Below are 19,864 nucleotides of genomic sequence, written 5' to 3'. Positions count from 1 at the left end.
ACCATTAATAAGAACAGTTGCATATGTGTGCAATTTAATGATTGTGCTTACATTTTGTTCTGTGTTTGTTATTTTCAGAACATGATCAATGAATGAGGATGGTGTGTGAGATGTTGTCTCAGGTTGAGGAGGGATCTACTGGGTGTGTTCAAGGACAGACAGCATCACCTCATCAACTTGACCATATAGGTGTGAACTGAGACGACCCTTATTTTGTTATTTTTAGTTAAATACATCTACTACTTTGTATGTGTAGCAATGTATTCACTGTGTTTGCAGGTTTTTGTGTTCATGCAGACAAAAGTTTACTGTAATCAAACCATCTCTTATTAGTTGGATGTGTGTACGCTCTCTGCAAGGCTGTGTGCATCCATTTGTTTTTGTAAAATGCTACATCTGTCACGCATGTTCTTAGAAGCTCACAATTGTTGGTTGTGCTGTAGTTCTGCCCCTCTCGACGCTTGATGTTAAAAGTTAATGGCATAACTTGTTTGGTTATATTTTTCTTTACTTACTTGAATAGTTTGATCGTTGATTGATGCAGTAATGTTGGTTTCTTAACCTGATAAACATATTTTTTACATCTATGCAAATGCATATCTTGTTATTTGTCACTTGAATAAGTAATAAACGGTTACTTACTAACATTTTAACGAGCAGTTACATTTATTTTACATTACATTTATACTGTCTTATCAGTTACAACTGGCCCTTTGAGGGCAACCACAATGCTGATGTGGCCCTCGGTAAAAATGAGTTTGACACCATTGCTCTAATGGGTATCAGTTCAACTATTCTTAAACATAAAGACCTAATTGGTTCAACTGCTTCTGCTGTGGGAAATGTAGCAGGTGCTGGAAAGAGCTGGAAAGATGCCCAAAAGGAATCTCATAAATAACAAGCAATAAAAGAAATTAAGAAAGGCAAAACTCAGTTGTCTCCCCAAGAACGACAGAAAATAATTCAAATACTTGGGTCAGGGTTTCAAAAGTTTTAACATCATTTTTCCGAAATAAATACAAGTATGGAAGCAATTGATAGTATCTATGATTTGGATGATACTATTATCATCTCAAACTCCACTAAAAAAGATGATTACTTCAAGGTAAATGCAATAACTGGAACAGACTGGAATGCAAATGGTACAAAAAGTTTAGAAATATATAATCAACAAACTTATTTGAATCTATCTGAAAGTTTCTTGTTGTGTAAATTTACATTCACTAAGGTTGGGAATAACACAAATGCTACACTTGTAAATGATTTCTTCTGTTAAATGTTTGATAGTGTTCATTTGAACATTGGAACACAAGAAGTTGAAGCGGTTGATTATGTCTCTGCTGTATCTGAAATGATGAAATTTACACTATATTCATTCGGTGATAGAATGGGAAAGGGGGCTGTCAAAGGTTTTATTCCTGATATGTCAACGGGAACAAACACAGACCCTGGATATACTCAAAGGAAAGGAATGCATAATGATGATACAAAAGCAGTTAATAGTTTTACTGTTGCAGTTCCTCTTAAAAGTATATATGGATTTTGTGATCATGATAAAGTTTTGTATGGTCTTAAAATTAGATTTGAACCACAAAGGAATGATAATGAAAATAGATTACTTTTTGGTGTTGGTAGTGCTTTTCGTGCTCAGACTAAATTTGTAATTGATGAAATGACTTGGTATATTAGTGAATATACTCCTAATCTTAAAAGAGAAGAGATGTTGAACAGAAGACAACTCAAAGAAACCACTCAGTGTATCATACCTCAAAAGAAGATGTGAACACGTTAAACTAAACCAAACCACTTACACGTGGAATTTGGGTGTTCTGGAAGGAAAGCCACGATATCTGTGGATCATTTAAAAAAAAAAAACAGATGGTGATACTGCGACTGATAAGAATAATGCATTGAGTGATAATGCTAAGGTGAAACAACTTCGTGTTTCTCTCGATGGAACATTTTATCCATGAGATAGATTGGAAATTAATTGGGAAAAAATGATTTTGCTGAAGCATACAAGTCTTACGAAAAGGTGTGTGAAAGTAATGGAAATAAAGAACATATTTTGGATATGACAGCATTTAAAAGTTTGTACACAATCTATGCATTTGACCTGAGTGCTCAAAAGGAAACTATAAAGTCTAACCGAGTGGATACTTCACTATACATTGAAAGAGGAGAGAGTGAAGAAGTTGATACATATTGTTTGCTTTTGGAAGAAACAGAATTACAGATTAATACAGATAATGGTGATATGATTCGTCTCACATAATTTTTTGTTAAATAAATGAGTGGCAAAGTACCAACTGGGGTATATGTTAACAAATCAATCTTCATAAACTATCATCTTGTGTTCAAAATGAAAAGCCTTGTACGATGATCGTAAATATAATTCAGAGAAAATACACGCGTGCGAGAGTGTCTGTCATCTCTGCGAGAAACAAGGTCAGCTGCTATGCAATGACACCATTCACTGATTTTTACCATGCCCAGTAGAGAATATACAGCCTCCCGAAGGTAGGGCAGTTTTTGCAAACTTTGAAGTCATGTGACGTGAAAACAAAAGCGAAATTTGAAAATCCGTCCTGACCAAATTTAGATATTGCACCATACATTTGTATGCCACAATCAAATTCAAGATCGCTTGAGAAATATAGGAGGAGATAGATTTTGAAAATCGTCATTTTCGCATTTTTTGCCAACTTTGAAGTCACGTGACACGAAAACGAAAGTGAATATCGAAAATCCGGCCTGAGAAAATTTAGATATTGTCCCATAGATTCAGACGCAATAATCAAATTCAAGATCGCTTGAGAAATGGCGGAGAAAATAGACTTTGAAAATCATAATTTTCGCAACTTCAAAGGCCTCGTGACCTTGACCTTGGCCTTCGGTGACCTTGAAAGTCATACCATCATGTACGGATCATCGATCTCCATCAGGATCACTAATGACTAGATCTCCTGCTTCAACTTCATTGTGAACGGACGGACGGACGGACGGATCGAAGGACATTGACACCCATATTATTAGGTCAAGCTCGAAGAGATGACAGAAAAAGGAGCAGTAAGAATTGATGTTTTGCTCACAAGAGAACAGGTTAAAATCTTGAATGATACTGGCTCACTTAAAATTAAAATGACAAAACCAATGTTGAAAAAATATTCAATAAGAGAGACGAGTGGAGGATTTCTCCCATTTCTAATTCCTTTATTTGCTGGTTTAAGTGTGGTTGGAGCATTGACGGGTGGTATTTCAACAGTGGTGAAAACTGCCAACGAAAGAAAGGCTCAACTCCAGGCTCAAAAAGAATTGGAAAGACATAACAAAGCGTTGGAGAAACAAATTAGTGGAAGTGGTGTAATTGTAGATTTTGCTGAAAAACTTGAAAGTCTTCCTGATAAAGCGAAATTGTTAGTTGGAGATATGCTTTCTTCTATCGCACATACAGGTGTAAAATTAACTAAAAGGGTAATGGATTATATCTTTCTAATAAAGAGATGAGCATTGATGAGTGGTTTAAAGAATTTGGAAAGAATAAAACATCAAATTTACAACTTGTCAAATATTGTAATAAATTAAAAATTCATAATGTGGTTATTTGTATGAGAGATGAATTAACAAACGTGCCTAAACATACAAAGAATAATATTATAAACTTAGAGGACAATAATGGGAACGGTTCTCATTGGGTTTGTATTTTTAATCGTCAAGACAAATATTATTTTGATAGTTTTGGTCTTCCACCACCTGTTGAAGTCATAAAATTCTTACAGAATGGTGTTTATCAAACAGTTCAAGTCCAGTAATTAAATTCTAAGTGTTGTGGTCAATTATGTCTTCATGTGTTATTTCAACTCAACAAAAATAAAATTTTTAATGGCATTATTTTTAATCTAATATAAATGACTTATGTTGGTAAAGATGGTTCTATCTTTGGTGTATCCCAAGAACTGGATATTGATTTATCAAATTATTATTACCCAAAGGCACAGGCTGAACGACAGAAATATAGTGTAACAAAAAATATTGATGTGAAAAATGCTTATAAATTAAAAAAATTATCCAAGCCCGACTGACGTGAATGACTTGGTGAGATTAAGCGATTTATCACAATAAATATCCTTAAATAAAACGGCCGTGTATTCCAAAGATACAGAAGTGTTGAGGAATTAGGTTCATTTTATTCACAGGAATTACAAAAGACAAAACTAAGCAGATAATACCCATGGGAGCAATTGGTTGGTGCTTCACTCCCCTCTACTATACACCGTTGTGGACACTCAAGGGCCAAGTCCAAAGTGTATAGCAGGTAGAATCTGCCGAGGGTTAAATTAAAAATATATGTGTCAAGGGGGACGTTCCTAGATCCGTGTACCCAAAACACGGAATCCTCAACTGAATAGTCAAGGCTTAACTTTTGTTTGTGTGTGCGTGTGTGTGTGTGTGTGTGTGTGTGTGTGTCCCCCTCCCCCCCAACCCTCACATTCAAAATCTCAACCCCCACCCCCAACCCTCATATTCAAAATCCCAATCCTCACCCCAACCCTCACATTCAAAATCTCAACCACAACCCAACCTTCGCCCAACACAATGTCTTTTTTTTTTTCAATACGTATTTTGACAATATATATTTTTTTATGTTTTTTTTTCTCTTCTTCCCATTGTGTCTTTTAAAGCTTTCAGGTTTAATGAAGTAGAAAGGGGAAGTAAGAACCTTCCTGCATCTTCTTCCCAGAACTAACAATATATATATATATATATATATATATATATATATATATATATATATATATATATATATATATATATATATATTTTGTTTTTTTCTCTTCTTCCAATTCTGTCTTTTAAGGTTTTCAGGTTTGATGAAGTAGAAAGGGGAAGTAGGAACCCTTCCTGCATCTTCTTCCCAGAACTTTCTTGATATTTCTCTCATCAAGCACCATCCAACAAAGAACCACATCGATAGGTTGAGATCCCCAAGAGTCTTGGTAAAAACCACATTTCAAGTTTCCAAAATAAACCCAACTTTCCAAGTCTCCAAGGTATAACCACATTCCTGTTGATTATTATCCAAGATATGTATCACATTGTGAGTTATCAAGCCAGAACCCACATTTCAAGTCTCCAAAAATATAACCATCTATCCAAGACTCCAAGGTAGAACCACAATTTCCAGAAATATTGTGGGTTTCAGTGATAGATCTCATATAGTATAACTGTGGATCATCAAGGAAAACCCCATTATTCCAATTTTTATGGGTTTCAGTGATAGATCTTACATAGTATAACTGTGGATTATCAAGGAAAACTCCATTTTTCCAATTTTTATGGGTTTCAGTAATAGATCTCACATAGTATAACTGTGGATCATCAAGGAAATCTCCATTTTTCAAAATGTCTGAAATTTGTGAGTTTCCAAGGTGGGTTCCATACTTAGAACCATCTTGGCAGAACCCTTTTCCCAAGTCTCCAAGGTAGTTATTTAAACCATCAAGGCAGAACTCATTTACTGATTTTTTCAAAATTTGTGAGTCTTTAAGGTAAAACTTGTATTCTGGTTCATCAAGTTATAACTTGTTCAGTTGGTATTGCCTTGATAACTCGCAATGAGTACTATTGCTGTAAAACTCTTTTTCAGGATTTTGCTGGTCTCCAAGGTATAACTCTGGTTGGGTCATCAAGGTCGAGCTCATTCTGTGGGGCTTGGTCACTCACAAGGTCTTCAACCAAACCGATAATTTTGTCCCAAGTTGTGGCAAAAGCAGTATTATCATTTTGTATTTCAGATACAATTTCCTGTGAGAGAAAATAATAATGTATTAATTAAGTGATTTAATTATTAAATGAGTCTATGCTTAAGGCCGGGTCACACCTTGACATTTTAGCCAGCAATGGCAACGTATTAAAATGTATGTAAAACGCTGGCTTACGTTGAACTTTTGATGTTTTTTTTAAAAGATTCGGACGTATTCATAGCGACTTGGTCTTATGTATAACACATTGGTAACGGACACAGAACGTTTCGTTGTGTTATAGATAACTTATACCAATGAATGCTGAACCTGTTGTCGGCCTACACAACCGATGCCAACGATAGTCTAACTTAGGCATAGCGCGTTGCACGCATCGCCGACGATGTCGTGACGTAGCCTATTAAAAGGCTGACGCACAACGATTCGAATCATAACTGCCGTAGAAATGGAAGTGTCAACATCGCGGTCACACCTTGGCGATCTTGCCAGCGTATGCCGACCTAAGAAAAATGTGTCTAAAACGTTGGGGCACGTCAAATACGGTATGAGTAAGTTTGGTATACGTGAGTAGAACGCTAAAGTACGCTATCATACGTCGTAGTAAGTAGTGCACGTCAAGAAATTTTAAACATGTTCAAAATTTTACGACGTATTCGGCGTATGACACACATTCCGCATGCGATGGGGATAAGTTTTACACACGATATGCGGACGCTTACACTCGTCCACAAAGGCTACTTATAAGCTACTCATAAGTCGAAACACGTCGTGGTAATGTCTTTTTTACACGAAACTTATTTCTAACTTATGTTTGACGTGCTTTGAAGCAATTCTTGACGTAGTCCCAACACACATCGACATATTCCAATGACGTCTTCCGGTCGACAAAAAAAAAAAATTAACGTGTTTCTAGCTTACAACTGCCATATAAAGACGTGTTCCCAGCGGTTTTGGGAATTGGTATATAAAAATGCTGCTCATAAAAGGGGAACCCAACAGTGTTTTCGAGTCCTTTTTGAGTCGATGTCCATGTAAGCATTAACAGTATCAGTATCAGTATTAGTATTAGTAGTAGTTTGTTCATGTTGGCAGTAGTAGGTGAGTGTGAGGGGGAGGGTGTGGGTTATGATGGATCGTCCTTGCGTCCGCGTGTCCATGGGTAGGAGACATCCTTTCACCATTGTTCGAAGTTCTTCGTAGCTAATTTTTTATGGGGCTTTTTCAACAATGAGCTATTGCTTGTTTTTACGATTTAGGTCTATTCATAACGGGTTGGACAAATGCACAATGAACTAATAATGTGCATAGAGCGCTTTGATTACTTATAGATATGATATACCAACGAATAATTATCGTGAAGCCGGCGTTCACAAACTATGCACAACGATAGCCTAACTTATCCATATCGTGCGGCAGTTTATCTTTGCCGGTGACGTAGGGTTTGCTATTCATAGGCTGCCACTCAACGATTTAAATGGCTGCATCTCCACTATTGAAAGTAGACGCTTGCGCTCAACAATTGGATTTTTTTTACACTCAACGACTTTTAAACGGTACCACTCAGCTATTTTCATTGTTTACAATGAACGATTTAAATTGCTGTCACTCACCTTTGTTTTTTGACGCTGGCACTCGGAAATTTTAATCGTTTCTATTGAACGTGCTAAATCGCTCAAACCACACTATTGAAAGTAGACGCTTGTGCTCAACAATTTGATTTTTTTTACACTCAACAACTTTTAAACGGTACCACTCAGCTATTTTCATTGTTTATAATGAACGATTTAAATTGCTGTTACTCGCCTTTGTTTTTTGACGCTGGCGCTCGGAAATTTTAATCGTTTCTATTGAACGTGCTAAATCGCTCAAACCACACTATTGAAAGTAGATGCTTGCGCTCAACAATTTGATTTTTTTTTACACTCAACAACTTTTAAACGGTACCACTCAACTATTTTCATTGTTTACAATGAACGATTTAAATTGCTGTCACTCGCCTTTGTTTTTTGACGCTGGGGTTTGGAAATTTGAAGCGTTTCTTCTGAACATGTTAAAACACTCAAACTCGACTATTTTAAATAGACGCTGCCGATGGACAATTGGAAACGTAGCCAAGCTAGACATCGAAGTGTGAACATCCTCATCATGCCGAAGAAAAGTTTGAAGAATGCTGCAAATAAGTGTCCTGGCCGTGGCCGTGGACGCTGACACAAGGACGATCCATTATACCGACGTCTTTCAGCCTATGAGTAACTTAAAAGTAACGTCTGTCGATGTGTGACAACGATCGCGTAACGTGCCAACAACACGTTAATCATAGGTTAGAAATAAGTTTCGGGTTCGCTAAACATTACCTTGGCGTGTCTCAACTTATGATTAACTTACAAGTAGCATGTGTTGACGTCTGTCAACGATCGCAGACCGTGCATACAACTTGTGGCCAGCGTAGCGGAACGTGTAAGTCATACGCCGGCATACGTCCTGAAATTTCAAGCATGAAAAAATTTGAGGACAACCAAAAAGTACAACGTTTAAAGCCAACGTACAACGACGTATGGCAGTGTTTTTCAGCGTGCTCTCAATGTTATCAAAACTTACCCATAACGTATTCAACGTGTGCCAGCGTTTTAGAAAAAAAATTCAAAAATCGGCATACGTTGGCTAAAACGTCAAGGTGTGACCGGGCCTTTACATCAAATTCTGTGAATAGGAAAATAAAATCTTACCTCGACAGATAAGAGGTTTGAATCCAGTTCATCAACTTGAAGGTTTAGTTCCATACAAGTAGTAGAACTCCAAGGAACTCCAAAGTCATCCCACTCAAGCCCAGCACAGCACTCCATTGTCAGTAAAAGTAAAAAATGTTTAAAATCGAGTCTGGGTTTGAAGCTTTTATAAAGACTGGTTGCTATGGTTTCCCTGGGCAACCCCAGGCAAGCCCAGCCAAGCCTTGTGATTCAGATGTTGTGATGTTGTTGGAATGGAGAATTTTTTTTCAAAATGGAGAATTCTTTGAAAATTCCCTGGGCAAGCCCAGGCAAGTCTTCGTTGGGAATTGTTTCAAAACCATAACATTCTAGAATTTTCTAGTGAATTATTTGTGAGTCAGAGATGAACTGGAAATGATGTACGAGTATGCGGGGCTTATTAAAAGTGGGCGGGGTTTAACAAAAGTGGGCGGGGCTTATGAAAAATGGGCGTGACTTTTGCAAAAAATAATCTGAGGCTCAGGAGGTGGTCAAACAAGAACATTGAGAGAAGTCTATCATTTCATAATGAAACAAAAGGGGTATCTTGAAAAATATTGTTGTGGTTACCAAATTCGCAAACCACCATTCAGGTCCCTTAGGTGAGGTATCTCGGTAAGTACATGTGTAGTTAGGCCCAAACCCGTTGTCTAGTGGGAATACATGTCATTTATGCGTGCTGCGACTCTTCAGGATAGCCGTTTTTCTTTTGCTATCTTTATTTTGGACCAACCGCCATGATTACCACCACAACCACAACATCAACCACCAACCACAACGCCGCTTCACCACAACCGCCACGACCTTCCCGTCACACCTCGCAACCGTCGCATCGCCACCGTTCTTGCCCCGCTGTGGGTACCGGTGTTGGACTCGTGCAGGGCGCGCGCCGAACAGCGTGTACAAAATCACGGATTTTGTGCTTCAAAAACGGATCAAAAACGACACACGCCCACTTTTTGCCGTCCAATCGGTGAGCGAGGGGCGGGTGGCCCCGCCCCCAGGGCGATCGATATATGCAAATTTATGGATCAAAAAGCCTTCACGCCCACTTTTTCTCGGGCCAATGGGGAGCGAGGTGAAAGGTCGAAGGGAGGGGGTCAAAGATGAGAGGGCGAAGCTACGGGGCTGATAAAAGGACTGTGTTCGTCAGTCCAGAGAGTCCAGAGGCGGAGAGTAGGAGAGTCCAGAGGCGGAGAGTAGGAGAGTAGGAGAGTAGGAGAGTCGGAGAGTCGGAAACAGAGAGTCAAGACTTCGCGGGCGGTGGAGTTGGCAAGAAGGAGCTGGTCGTCGTGTGCGTTGGAGTCGGAACGGAGGGGACGGAGCTGTGGAAAGGCAGCGACACCAGACGAGGGGGTGCTCGCGTCGGGAGCTGCACCCCAGGGAGGCCGACAGCGCGACCTGGCCGAGGTGGAGACGCTCGTCGCGGGATAATAAAAATCCTCTATACCCCGAGCATCAGCAACCCCCTCCTGTTTCCCCCCGCGCTGAGATAGTGCGACCAAGGGGGCCCCTTTCCCACCCCCTACCAGACACTGCCCGCGAGGCCCGCGGAGTTGAGGCGCCATCGCCGCTCCGCGTCTCATCACCAGACGGGTAGGCGCGACCCGGTCTCGGCCTCAGGCCCGCCTCATCCTTGAGGGTATTCTTTCCTTGGTTTTGGGTATGTGTTGTCGGCGCCGTCTGTGAAGTAGAATTGTATAAGTGTTGCCGTGTGCTCGGTAGTCGGTATTAGCTCTGCATTGTGTTTTCGCTTTTACGTTTGCTTTTTGTGTAAATTGCATTGTGTCTTTTCTGTGTGCTTTTGGTGGAATTGAATATGTGTGCTTTCCGTTCGTCGCGAATAAATGCGCTTTGTGTTGAACTGTTTCCCGCTTCGCTTCGTCTTTTCCTCTATTGAATCCCCATCTTGCTTCACGTAAAGGGTTGGTAGTGGGCTGAATACGCCCGATAATTAATCGAACCGTCGAGGTCGACGATAACACCGCTCGGTTATTCTGATAGTACGGAACGGGTCGCTTAAGTGGCCCGTGTCCGAAGTCGACCTGCGGCGAGGTGCGATCGCCCGGTCTACCCTCCGCGTGGGTACTTAGGTAGGTCGAATTTGGCGAGCAACCCTATCCCACGCGGGGGCTGATTGGCTCGATCGCGGTGAGACCGAAAGGTCCACCCGTGACTGGTTCCCGGCGTTAGTCCGAGAGGGTCACGACTGGATTGTCCGTCCGGTGGGCGACGTGCCGCGATTCGAGTTACGTGGCCGTCAGCACGCCGGCGGGCGCGAAATACCGCAACACTGGTGTCAGGTCGTGCGATACAAATTCATCGCCCTCCTCGCGGCACTGGTATCGGAGAACAGGAAAACAGGCTCTCCTGTCTCCGGCTAAATTCACGGGAATCGGTCCAGGGGTGAGAGAAGCGACCCCCGATTCCCTCCAAATTACGAGCGAGCAAATTAACCCTTCACGAGAAGCAAGATGGCGTCTCAAGGCGAGCGGGAGCCGGGGGTATTAGAAATGGATGTAGAATGTGTAGAATCCATGGTCCAGGATGGAATCCCCGAGCAGGAAATGTTGATTGTGCAGGAACACGGACTCGCCCAACTGAACCCAGAGCCCGAAATAGGAGCGGCAGCGGCCGCGGTGTATGACACCTCCCCCCCCCCCTCTCCACCAAAACCCGCCGACCCTTGCCGAAACGGCTCACCCAAGCGCACCCGACATGGCCCAGCTATTCGCCATGCTGGCGGCAATGACAGCGAAAATGGATGCAAACGCAAATGAATTTATAAACGAAATGAAAAGCATGGGCAAGCAAATGAAAAAAGAAATGAAAGAACTACGGGGTGAGACGCAGAACATGGGCCGATGCCTGCAGGCGGGCATGAAGGCCGTGAGCAGGGAACTTAAAATGGCGACTCCACGTGTCGGAACGAACGAGCTGGAAGGGGGTGCAACGGCTGACAGGCCCGCGGTGGAGGCGGGTAAGGAAAAAGTAATTCGGGAGACAAGAGACGAGGTGAAAGTAATTGCGAGGGAGAGAAAAGAACAATTAATACGGAAAGCAAGGATGAGGTACGCGGAGATCGTGAAAGAGCAAGGAGTGAAAAACAGGGAAGGACGGGAGCGACTTAAAGAGAAAGCAAGGTTGACCTACATAAAGATAAGGGAAAGACGCCAGAAAGAAGCAGAGACCAATAAACACGATGAAGACGGGGTAAATGACGCGCACACACACACGGAGGTAGTGGAGGATAATGGGGGTGAGCTGGCGGACTGGGTGGCCTCCTCCAGGAACGAGAGGAGGGAGTCTGCCCCCTTGAGGCGAGTCACGACCAGGTGAGTTCGGTCGTGTTTTGCGAGGTTGAGGGGAGGAGTGCTGTGGACAGGTGCATGGAGAGCTTGGGGGGTATAGAGGCCCCGGAGACCCTTGTGGGGACACAAATCCCCAGTGTGGTTGTCCCTTTGTGTGTGGTGCAAGGCGTGAGTGCGGCACCGTGTGTGGAAGCAACCCCGTGTGTGAGTGGTGTGGTGGCGATGGTGCCGGAGTGCGTGCTTCCCGGCACGCCGTGTGTGGAAGAGGCCGTGTGTGTGAGTGAAACGGCCAGTGTGGATGAGGCACAGCGGTTGAGTGCCCCCGCGTGTGTGAGTAGTATGGTTTGTGTGAGTAGTGAGGCACGCGTGAATGAACGGCCGAGTGCAAGGGAGACCGTGTGTGTGAGAGAGCGGTATGTGAGGGAGATGTCGGTTGGCATGCGGGAGCACGCAGCCGCGTCTCCCCGTGTGAATGTGATGGAGTGGACTGTGTGCGTCGTAACACGCAGGTGTGCGTGGGTTGAATGGCGACGACGACGACGACAGAAGAAAGAAAGCCGAGTATCGGCTGTAGTTGTTTCGGGGACCGTGCCGGGTTCACCCAGCCGCGAGTACGAGGTTCGTGCTGTGCAACGCACGAGACCACCACGTGCTCGCTTGCGAGGGTGAAGTCCCGGTCCGGAAACGCCAGCGGTGGATTTGCCGATCCCGCGGACGGACAAAGTTTAGGCAGGTAAATGGATTTGGACCGGACGGGTTCTCCACGCGATCGTGTGTGTTAAGCTCCAACGGGCAAAGCACATGTGTTCGCGTGGGGAACCCCTCGAGACGTGGGGCTTGTGTTTTTTTTATGCGCACGGTGACGTCATGGCTGCACGTGTGGTTGGAATCCGGCAGGAGGGGTATCCCGGCCGGATGGTACCGTCCAAGGAAGGACGAGGTACACGTGCAGCTGCATGACGTCACGGGCAGGTGCAAAGTGCGCGAGTTGCCGCGCTGGTGTTGCGCATGAAAAAAAAAAAAAAAAAAACAAGCCTCACTTTCGGGTGCACAGGATTCCTGGGCAAGGGGTGGAAGACCCCCTTGACCCAGGGCACAGGATGGAAACTAGTTAGGGGGAAGGGTTAGCTTAGTTAGACCGACTTCATGGGGCAGGGGTAAGTCCTCATGGAGTCCGTGGAATGGATTAGTTAGAGGGATTGTAGCCAGATTTAGGTTGGGAAATAAAATGATTTATTTGGAGACTGTGACAGACTTGTGGATGTGTAGAGGGGACGTAGTTTAGCTACGTAGTGTTAAAAGGAACGTGCTATAGTTTAAGGGACGACGTGGGAGCACGAGTTAGTTAGGGGATGTAGTTAGGAGTATGGCAGAGTTCAGTGGTGTGTGTGTGTTGAAGAGTTGAAGAGTTGAGAGGTGAGTACATGATGAGTGAGTGAGGCCAGCGGGTCTGTGTGTGTGGAGCGAATGGGGAATGCATGGTGCGATGAGTGATTGGGGGGAGGAGTGACTCCCGCCCAAGGGACCCCGGGGTCAGAGTAAAGTGAGTTAGCGGGGTTAGTCAAATTGAAAAATGGAGGTTGTTTTGTTGTTGGTGGGAATGTAGGCTCGAGACCCATTTGGAGGGGTGCAGGAGCCCTGTTGACGGGCTTGGGAGCGTGGCTGCGAAAGGTGCGTATCACTGAGTGGGTACCCCGGGCACCAGGCTAGTCGGCCGCGGTAGGCCATGGGCCCATGGGGGGCCGGGATAGAGTAGTGGGCACGGGTGCGCCTGCTTGGTGCGGGGGCCCGGGGCGCCATTAGCCGCGTGGGCAGTGTTGTGGGCACGGGTGACCCTCGGAAAGGGGCCCGGGAGGCCGGCCTGCCACGTGTGCGTTTCAGGGGAGGTGCCATGGGGGGCACTCCCCGGTGTTAGGGAGCTGGTAGGCTCGGAGGCAGTGTAGTGCCCGGGGGTGCCATAGTGGGAGAATCGGCAGAGGGTCGTGCCTGCCAAAGGGAGCCACGTGTCCCAGCCAGGAGACCGTGTGAGGGCACGGAGAGAAAATTGGGGGGCGAGGCCCGAAATTGTGAGGACACCAACACAGGTGACGGGAATCTGGGTTGTTAGAACCAATAGTTTAAGCGAGAAGCGCTTGTTGAAAGCCCCGGGGTAGTTTAACAGTTAAATGGTTAGGGTAGATTAGGAGATGTACCCCTCCGCACCATCCATCCCCTCGCTGTCGTTGTGGGCCGCTGGACCCACTTTGGTTATAGATCGCCGAACTCTGGGGAGGCCATTCTGAGGCTTGAGTTGGGCCTCGACACAGGACGCTAGCTCTCCCTTATTCCCCTCCGGGAAGGGAACGTAGGGGTTGGGAGTAGGCTAGGTGACAGAATAGGTGAGCCGAACAAAGACGATAAAGGGGGTTAGGGGACGATTTATAGTGGGGAAGTAAAAATAAAAACAACAGAAAAAAATTAAGTTGGGGCTAAATTGGGGTTTGACAAATTAAGGGAGTGGGTATGTACAGTGACAGGCAAAGGCGATAGGTGGGAGGGAGACAGGTAGGTAGGTCCGAGCCCGCCTTCCGAGTGGCCAGCACCACCGCACTCCCTCCACCAACCTCCACTGAACGGCAAAGGCTGGCCACTTCATCGGCTGGCCGTGTTTTGCTTCAAGGCCTGTGCCGGCCACTTCTGCCGGCTGGCTGTTTTTCTGCAAGGCCTGTGCCGGCCAGTTCATCTGCTGGCTGTGTTTCTTCAAGGCCTGTGACGGCCAGTTCATCTGCCGGCTGTGTTTGCCTGCAGCGGCCTTCTTCTGCGGGCTGTGTTTGCCTGCTGCCTTTGCCATGCCATGCCCACTGCCCACGTTCACCAGCCCCGTTCAATTTTTGCTTTGCCCCCCCCCCCTGTTCGTTTCCATGTGCGCCAGGATCAGAAAGCAACAGTTTGCAAGCTGCAAGAACTGCCCTGTTGGCAGCTACAACACGGGCCTGCAGTGGCGGCCCGTGCACCGTGTTTGCGTCCATCCATTCATCCATCCATTCGTTGTGTTCATTGCGTGTGCCACTTGAGCTGGCACGGAGACTGCGTTTGTGCAGCCCATGCACCGTTGTGGTTCACTGCATTCGGTCCATCCATTCATCCATCCATTCGTTGTGTTCATTGCTTGTGCCACTTGAGCTGGCACGGAGACTGCGTTTGTGCAGCCCATGCACCGTTGTGGTTCACTGCGTTCAGTTCAAAAGGGAAGGCCTTGGACTGCGTGTGAGCAGCCAGCCACGTTCCCTGTCACCTGCATTGTTTTGAGCCAGAGACTGCATGCGGGCAGCCTGGCTCCCTGCTAACTGCTTTTCTTTTGCAGAGTTCAATGATCCTGGGCCATGGTTTAGTGTAAAATTTGTAAGTTAAGGTTAAGATGTACTGTAAATATGAGTGCGCCCGCGGCATGTATGTCTTAGCGCCGGCAATTTTATTTAAGTCGTCCGTGTGAGTGAGTTTGTTTAGATAGTTACGCAGCCCTCAGGTTATTTATTTTGGGGACACGAATACCATGAATGTCGCACTCAGGGATCCGTAGGTAAAATGTACTAGGGGAAAACTACACATGATGGCACACGAAAATTTGACGACTCGGGACGAGTCTGTAAAAAGGGGAGGGGGTAGTGTTGTGGTTACCAAATTCGCAAACCACCATTCAGGTCCCTTCGGTGAGGTATCTCGGTAAGTACATGTGTAGTTAGGCCCAAACCCGTTGTCTAGTGGGAATACATGTCATTTATGCGTGCTGCGACTCTTCAGGATAGCCGTTTTTCTTTTGCTATCTTTATTTTGGACCAACCGCCATGATTACCACCACAACCACAACATCAACCACCAACCACAACGCCGCTTCACCACAACCGCCACGACCTTCCCGTCACACCTCGCAACCGTCGCATCGCCACCGTTCTTGCCCCGCTGTGGGTACCGGTGTTGGACTCGTGCAGGGCGCGCGCCGAACAGCGTGTACAAAATCACGGATTTTGTGCTTCAAAAACGGATCAAAAACGACACACGCCCACTTTTTGCCGTCCAATCGGTGAGCGAGGGGTGAATTGGCCCCGCCCCCAGGGCGATCGATATATGCAAATTTATGGATCAAAAAGCCTTCACGCCCACTTTTTCTCGGGCCAATGGGGAGCGAGGTGAAAGGTCGAAGGGAGGGGGTCAAAGATGAGAGGGCGAAGCTACGGGGCTGATAAAAGGACCGTGTTCGTCAGTCTAGAGAGTCCAGAGGCGGAGAGTAGGAGAGTCCAGAGGCGGAGAGTAGGAGAGTAGGAGAGTCGGAAACAGAGAGTCAAGACTTCGCGGGCGGTGGAGTTGGCAAGAAGGAGCTGGTCGTCGTGTGCGTTGGAGTCGGAACGGAGGGGACGGAGCTGTGGAAAGGCAGCGACACCAGACGAAGGGGTGCTCGCGTCGGGAGCTGCACCCCAGGGAGGCCGACAGCGCGACCTGGCCGAGGTGGAGACGCTCGTCGCGGGATAATAAAAATCCTCTATACCCCGAGCATCAGCAACCCCCTCCTGTTTCCCCCCGCGCTGAGATAGTGCGACCAAGGGGGCCCCTTTCCCACCCCCTACCAGACACTGTCCGCGAGGCCCGCGGAGTTGAGGCGCCATCGCCGCTCCGCGTCTCATCACCAGACGGGTAGGCGCGACCCGGTCTCGGCCTCAGGCCCGCCTCATCCTTGAGGGTATTCTTTCCTTGGTTTTGGGTATGTGTTGTCGGCGCCGTCTGTGAAGTAGAATTGTATAAGTGTTGCCGTGTGCTCGGTAGTCGGTATTAGCTCTGCATTGTGTTTTCGCTTTACGTTTGCTTTTTGTGTAAATTGCATTGTGTCTTTTCTGTGTGCTTTTGGTGGAATTGAATATGTGTGCTTTCCGTTCGTCGCGAATAAATGCGCTTTGTGTTGAACTGTTTCCCGCTTCGCTTCGTCTTTTCCTCTATTGAATCCCCATCTTGCTTCACGTAAAGGGTTGGTAGTGGGCTGAATACGCCCGATAATTAATCGAACCGTCGAGGTCGACGATAACACCGCTCGGTTATTCTGATGGTACGGAACGGGTCGCTTAAGTGGCCCGTGTCCGAAGTCGACCTGCGGCGAGGTGCGATCGCCCGGTCTACCCTCCGCGTGGGTACTTAGGTAGGTCGAATTTGGCGAGCAACCCTATCCCACGCGGGGGCTGATTGGCTCGATCGCGGTGAGACCGAAAGGTCCACCCGTGACTGGTTCCCGGCGTTAGTCCGAGAGGGTCACGACTGGATTGTCCGTCCGGTGGGCGACGTGCCGCGATTCGAGTTACGTGGCTGTCAGCACGCCGGCGGGCGCGAATACCGCAACAATATAAAGATTCAAATGTTTTATTTTTAAATATTTTAGATGGGGATTGTTGTGCAAAGAAAATTAAACAATTGAAGGAATTTGAGAATGAACAAATCTTTATAGGTTCAATGAGTGAGCTAAGCAATATGCATTGGTTATTTGAAAAAAAAAAGTGCCCCGAGGTTAAAAGGGGAGGCTATTAAAATCTTCATTCCCCCACATGTTTTAGATATTTCTTTAGAATCACCTTTAACAAATCACAGTATATTCACCCAACTACTTTACTACTTGAACAAATCTTTATCGGTTCAATGAGTGAGCTGAACAATATGCATTGGTTTTTTGAAAAAAAAAGTGCCCCGAGGTTAAACGTGGAGACAAATAAATATACGTACCTTGGGATAAAAAGGGGGTTTCTTTATTAGGGGGAAAAAAAAATGAATCTCTGAGAATCCCCCTTTCATTAACATGGGGGAAAGTGAGCCAGAATCAGTATATTCACCCTACTGAGGTGTTCTGAATTAGTAGCAGTGGGTATGTTTTTGCTTCATGCATGTAACCCAGGTTATTTTGCTTTGTATGTGCAGAGCTGTCAGTTGCCTATACACCGCCTAAATAAAGGTATGCATCAGAAGAATATGTTGCATACATGGAACAAGGTCAGCGGTGGGGCGGGTACTCTGCGAGTTTTATATAATCTCAAGGAAAAGGACACAAGGAGTGTACATTGCAATTTTTTTAAGACATTGGAAGACAATGTACAAGTCTACCAAGCCTATGAGGTTTTCACACTGGAATAACCAGCATCTTGGGCTGTGTCCTCAGATTAAAATGCTGAAAAGGCCTATACTCTTTAAACCTAAGAGTAAAGTAAAACCAATGTATATCCACCTGAGCATGCTTCATTTGGAAAGTTAACAACTTATCAAAGTTCTCAATGGAGGAAAGAGTTCAAAGAGTTCCAGTTCACAACAGTTGTGAAAGAGAGAAAGAGATAGAGAGAGATAGAGAGAGATAGAGAGAGAGACAGAGAGAGATAGAGATAGAGAGAGATAGAGAGACTTTGACTTTTATTATAAAAGTATAAAACATTTCGCAAGGCAAATTTAAACAAAGAAAAAATATTGAGGCACCATTGCCTGAGGTTCATAAAAGCATCAACACATGAGTATCAAGTGCCATTTCTTAAGTACAGGTGCTCAAGCTGGGTCAGATAAACAATGACAGTTCAAGGATCAATAATATTGTTACAATTTCACAAAGAAATGTGAACTTCATTCTCAATACATTTACACAAGACACCACCATTGCACCATGAGTCTTCAAACACAGGGAGACCACCCATGTTTACATGATATGCATGTTCTCATTTTATACGAGCAGAGACCATGCCTTTGAAACAAAAAAGTGCATTTTCATTTTTCTTATTCACCAATATGGCTTTTCTGGTCTTATAATTTGCAAGCTTAGCAAATCCAATTAAAAAATTCAAAAGCAAAACCACAGCTTTGTTCCCAGTGTTGAAAGCGAGCCCATAAATAAAGATTGGAAAGGAAAAAACAATTTTAAATTTACAAAAAATGCGACTCGGGTACAGAAACAGAGGTGACAACCTCTTGCACTCAATAAACGCATGATTCAGATTTTCGATACTCATACAAAAGGGGCATGAATTAGACACAGAGGGGTTAAACTACTGTAGTAAAAGCTGTGTGGTCAGGGCTTGATGGACCATTCTCAAATTTAAGTCTCCCGTGTGACCAATGGTCGGAGATCTATACATCACCTTCCAACTGGGAGTAAGGAAAGCTCCTGCAGGTAAAGTCTCTTTCCAATGGTTTCTTAATGGTGCCGAACAGCCCGGTAAACACACTTCTCGACAAATTCCATGTATTGCATTTTTTCCATGAAGTGGAGCACGCCAGACTCATCACTGTTTGAAGAGAACACGTCATGGTGTTTTTGGGCAATGATTGAAAGTTCAGGAAAGTTTAGGTGAAAACCTACTTCTTCACTTTCCCCATTCCACCCAATATTTAAATGTAGAAAAGTCTGGGTTACTATCTTCATGATCTCACCCACTACTCTCATTGAATGCAATCCAATTTTTTTTTAGAAATTGAGCGAGCAGGCAACCATCGTTTCAAGGAAGGCTCCATAAGATCTCACAGTATATTTATTCCACTATTTGTGAAGCACTTTATGAAGGATCGGTTGGTAGATATTCCAGCAAATAATAAGTTTTGGAATAGTGGCTCATGTACAAATTTCCTGGTATCATAGGAGATCTCAAGCCGCTGCACTCCAGAGCTTGCCAAGCATTCGGAAGAGGTCGATGAAACGCAGGGAGCCGAGCTCTATCAACCTGCTTTAGGTCCATGAGGAAAAGTTCCCGGTCATAGTCCAATCCACCTGTTTGCCTAATCAAGGTATTGGTGAGAGGACGCCAGGACACTACTTCACCATATAGTAGACGTTTTATTGTCATGAGTCGAAAAGCCATTATTCGACTAGGGATGTGCACCAAGTTTTGGCCACCAGACATTCTTGGCCTGTGCAATACATCTGGCTTGAGCCAGTGGTGGCCTCCTCAGACTCTTCTGAATGCTTATGATCACAGCTTGAGGAGGCTGGAGTGCAATGACTTCGTGCCATACGGTTGGAAGTATCAGGTTATTTATGATCGTTACCCGTGCCTTA

The 19,864-nt window shown here is 45.0% G+C and overlaps 1 pseudogene; it reads left to right on the top strand.

Annotated features, from left to right (window-relative positions):
- The window catches only part of LOC147008662 (general transcription factor II-I repeat domain-containing protein 2A-like), a 33,254-nt pseudogene extending 33,053 nt beyond the window's left edge, over positions 1 to 201 (top strand).
- The last annotated feature ends 19,663 nt before the right edge of the window (positions 202 to 19,864 follow it).

Source organism: Eptatretus burgeri, chromosome 18 (genome assembly GCF_056783735.1).
Source record: "Eptatretus burgeri isolate ZD-2024b chromosome 18, Ebu_testis_v1, whole genome shotgun sequence".
Taxonomy (NCBI): domain Eukaryota; kingdom Metazoa; phylum Chordata; class Myxini; order Myxiniformes; family Myxinidae; genus Eptatretus; species Eptatretus burgeri.
The sequence above is the reverse complement of the archived record's forward strand: the minus strand, read 5'-3'. Positions and strand labels throughout refer to the sequence as shown.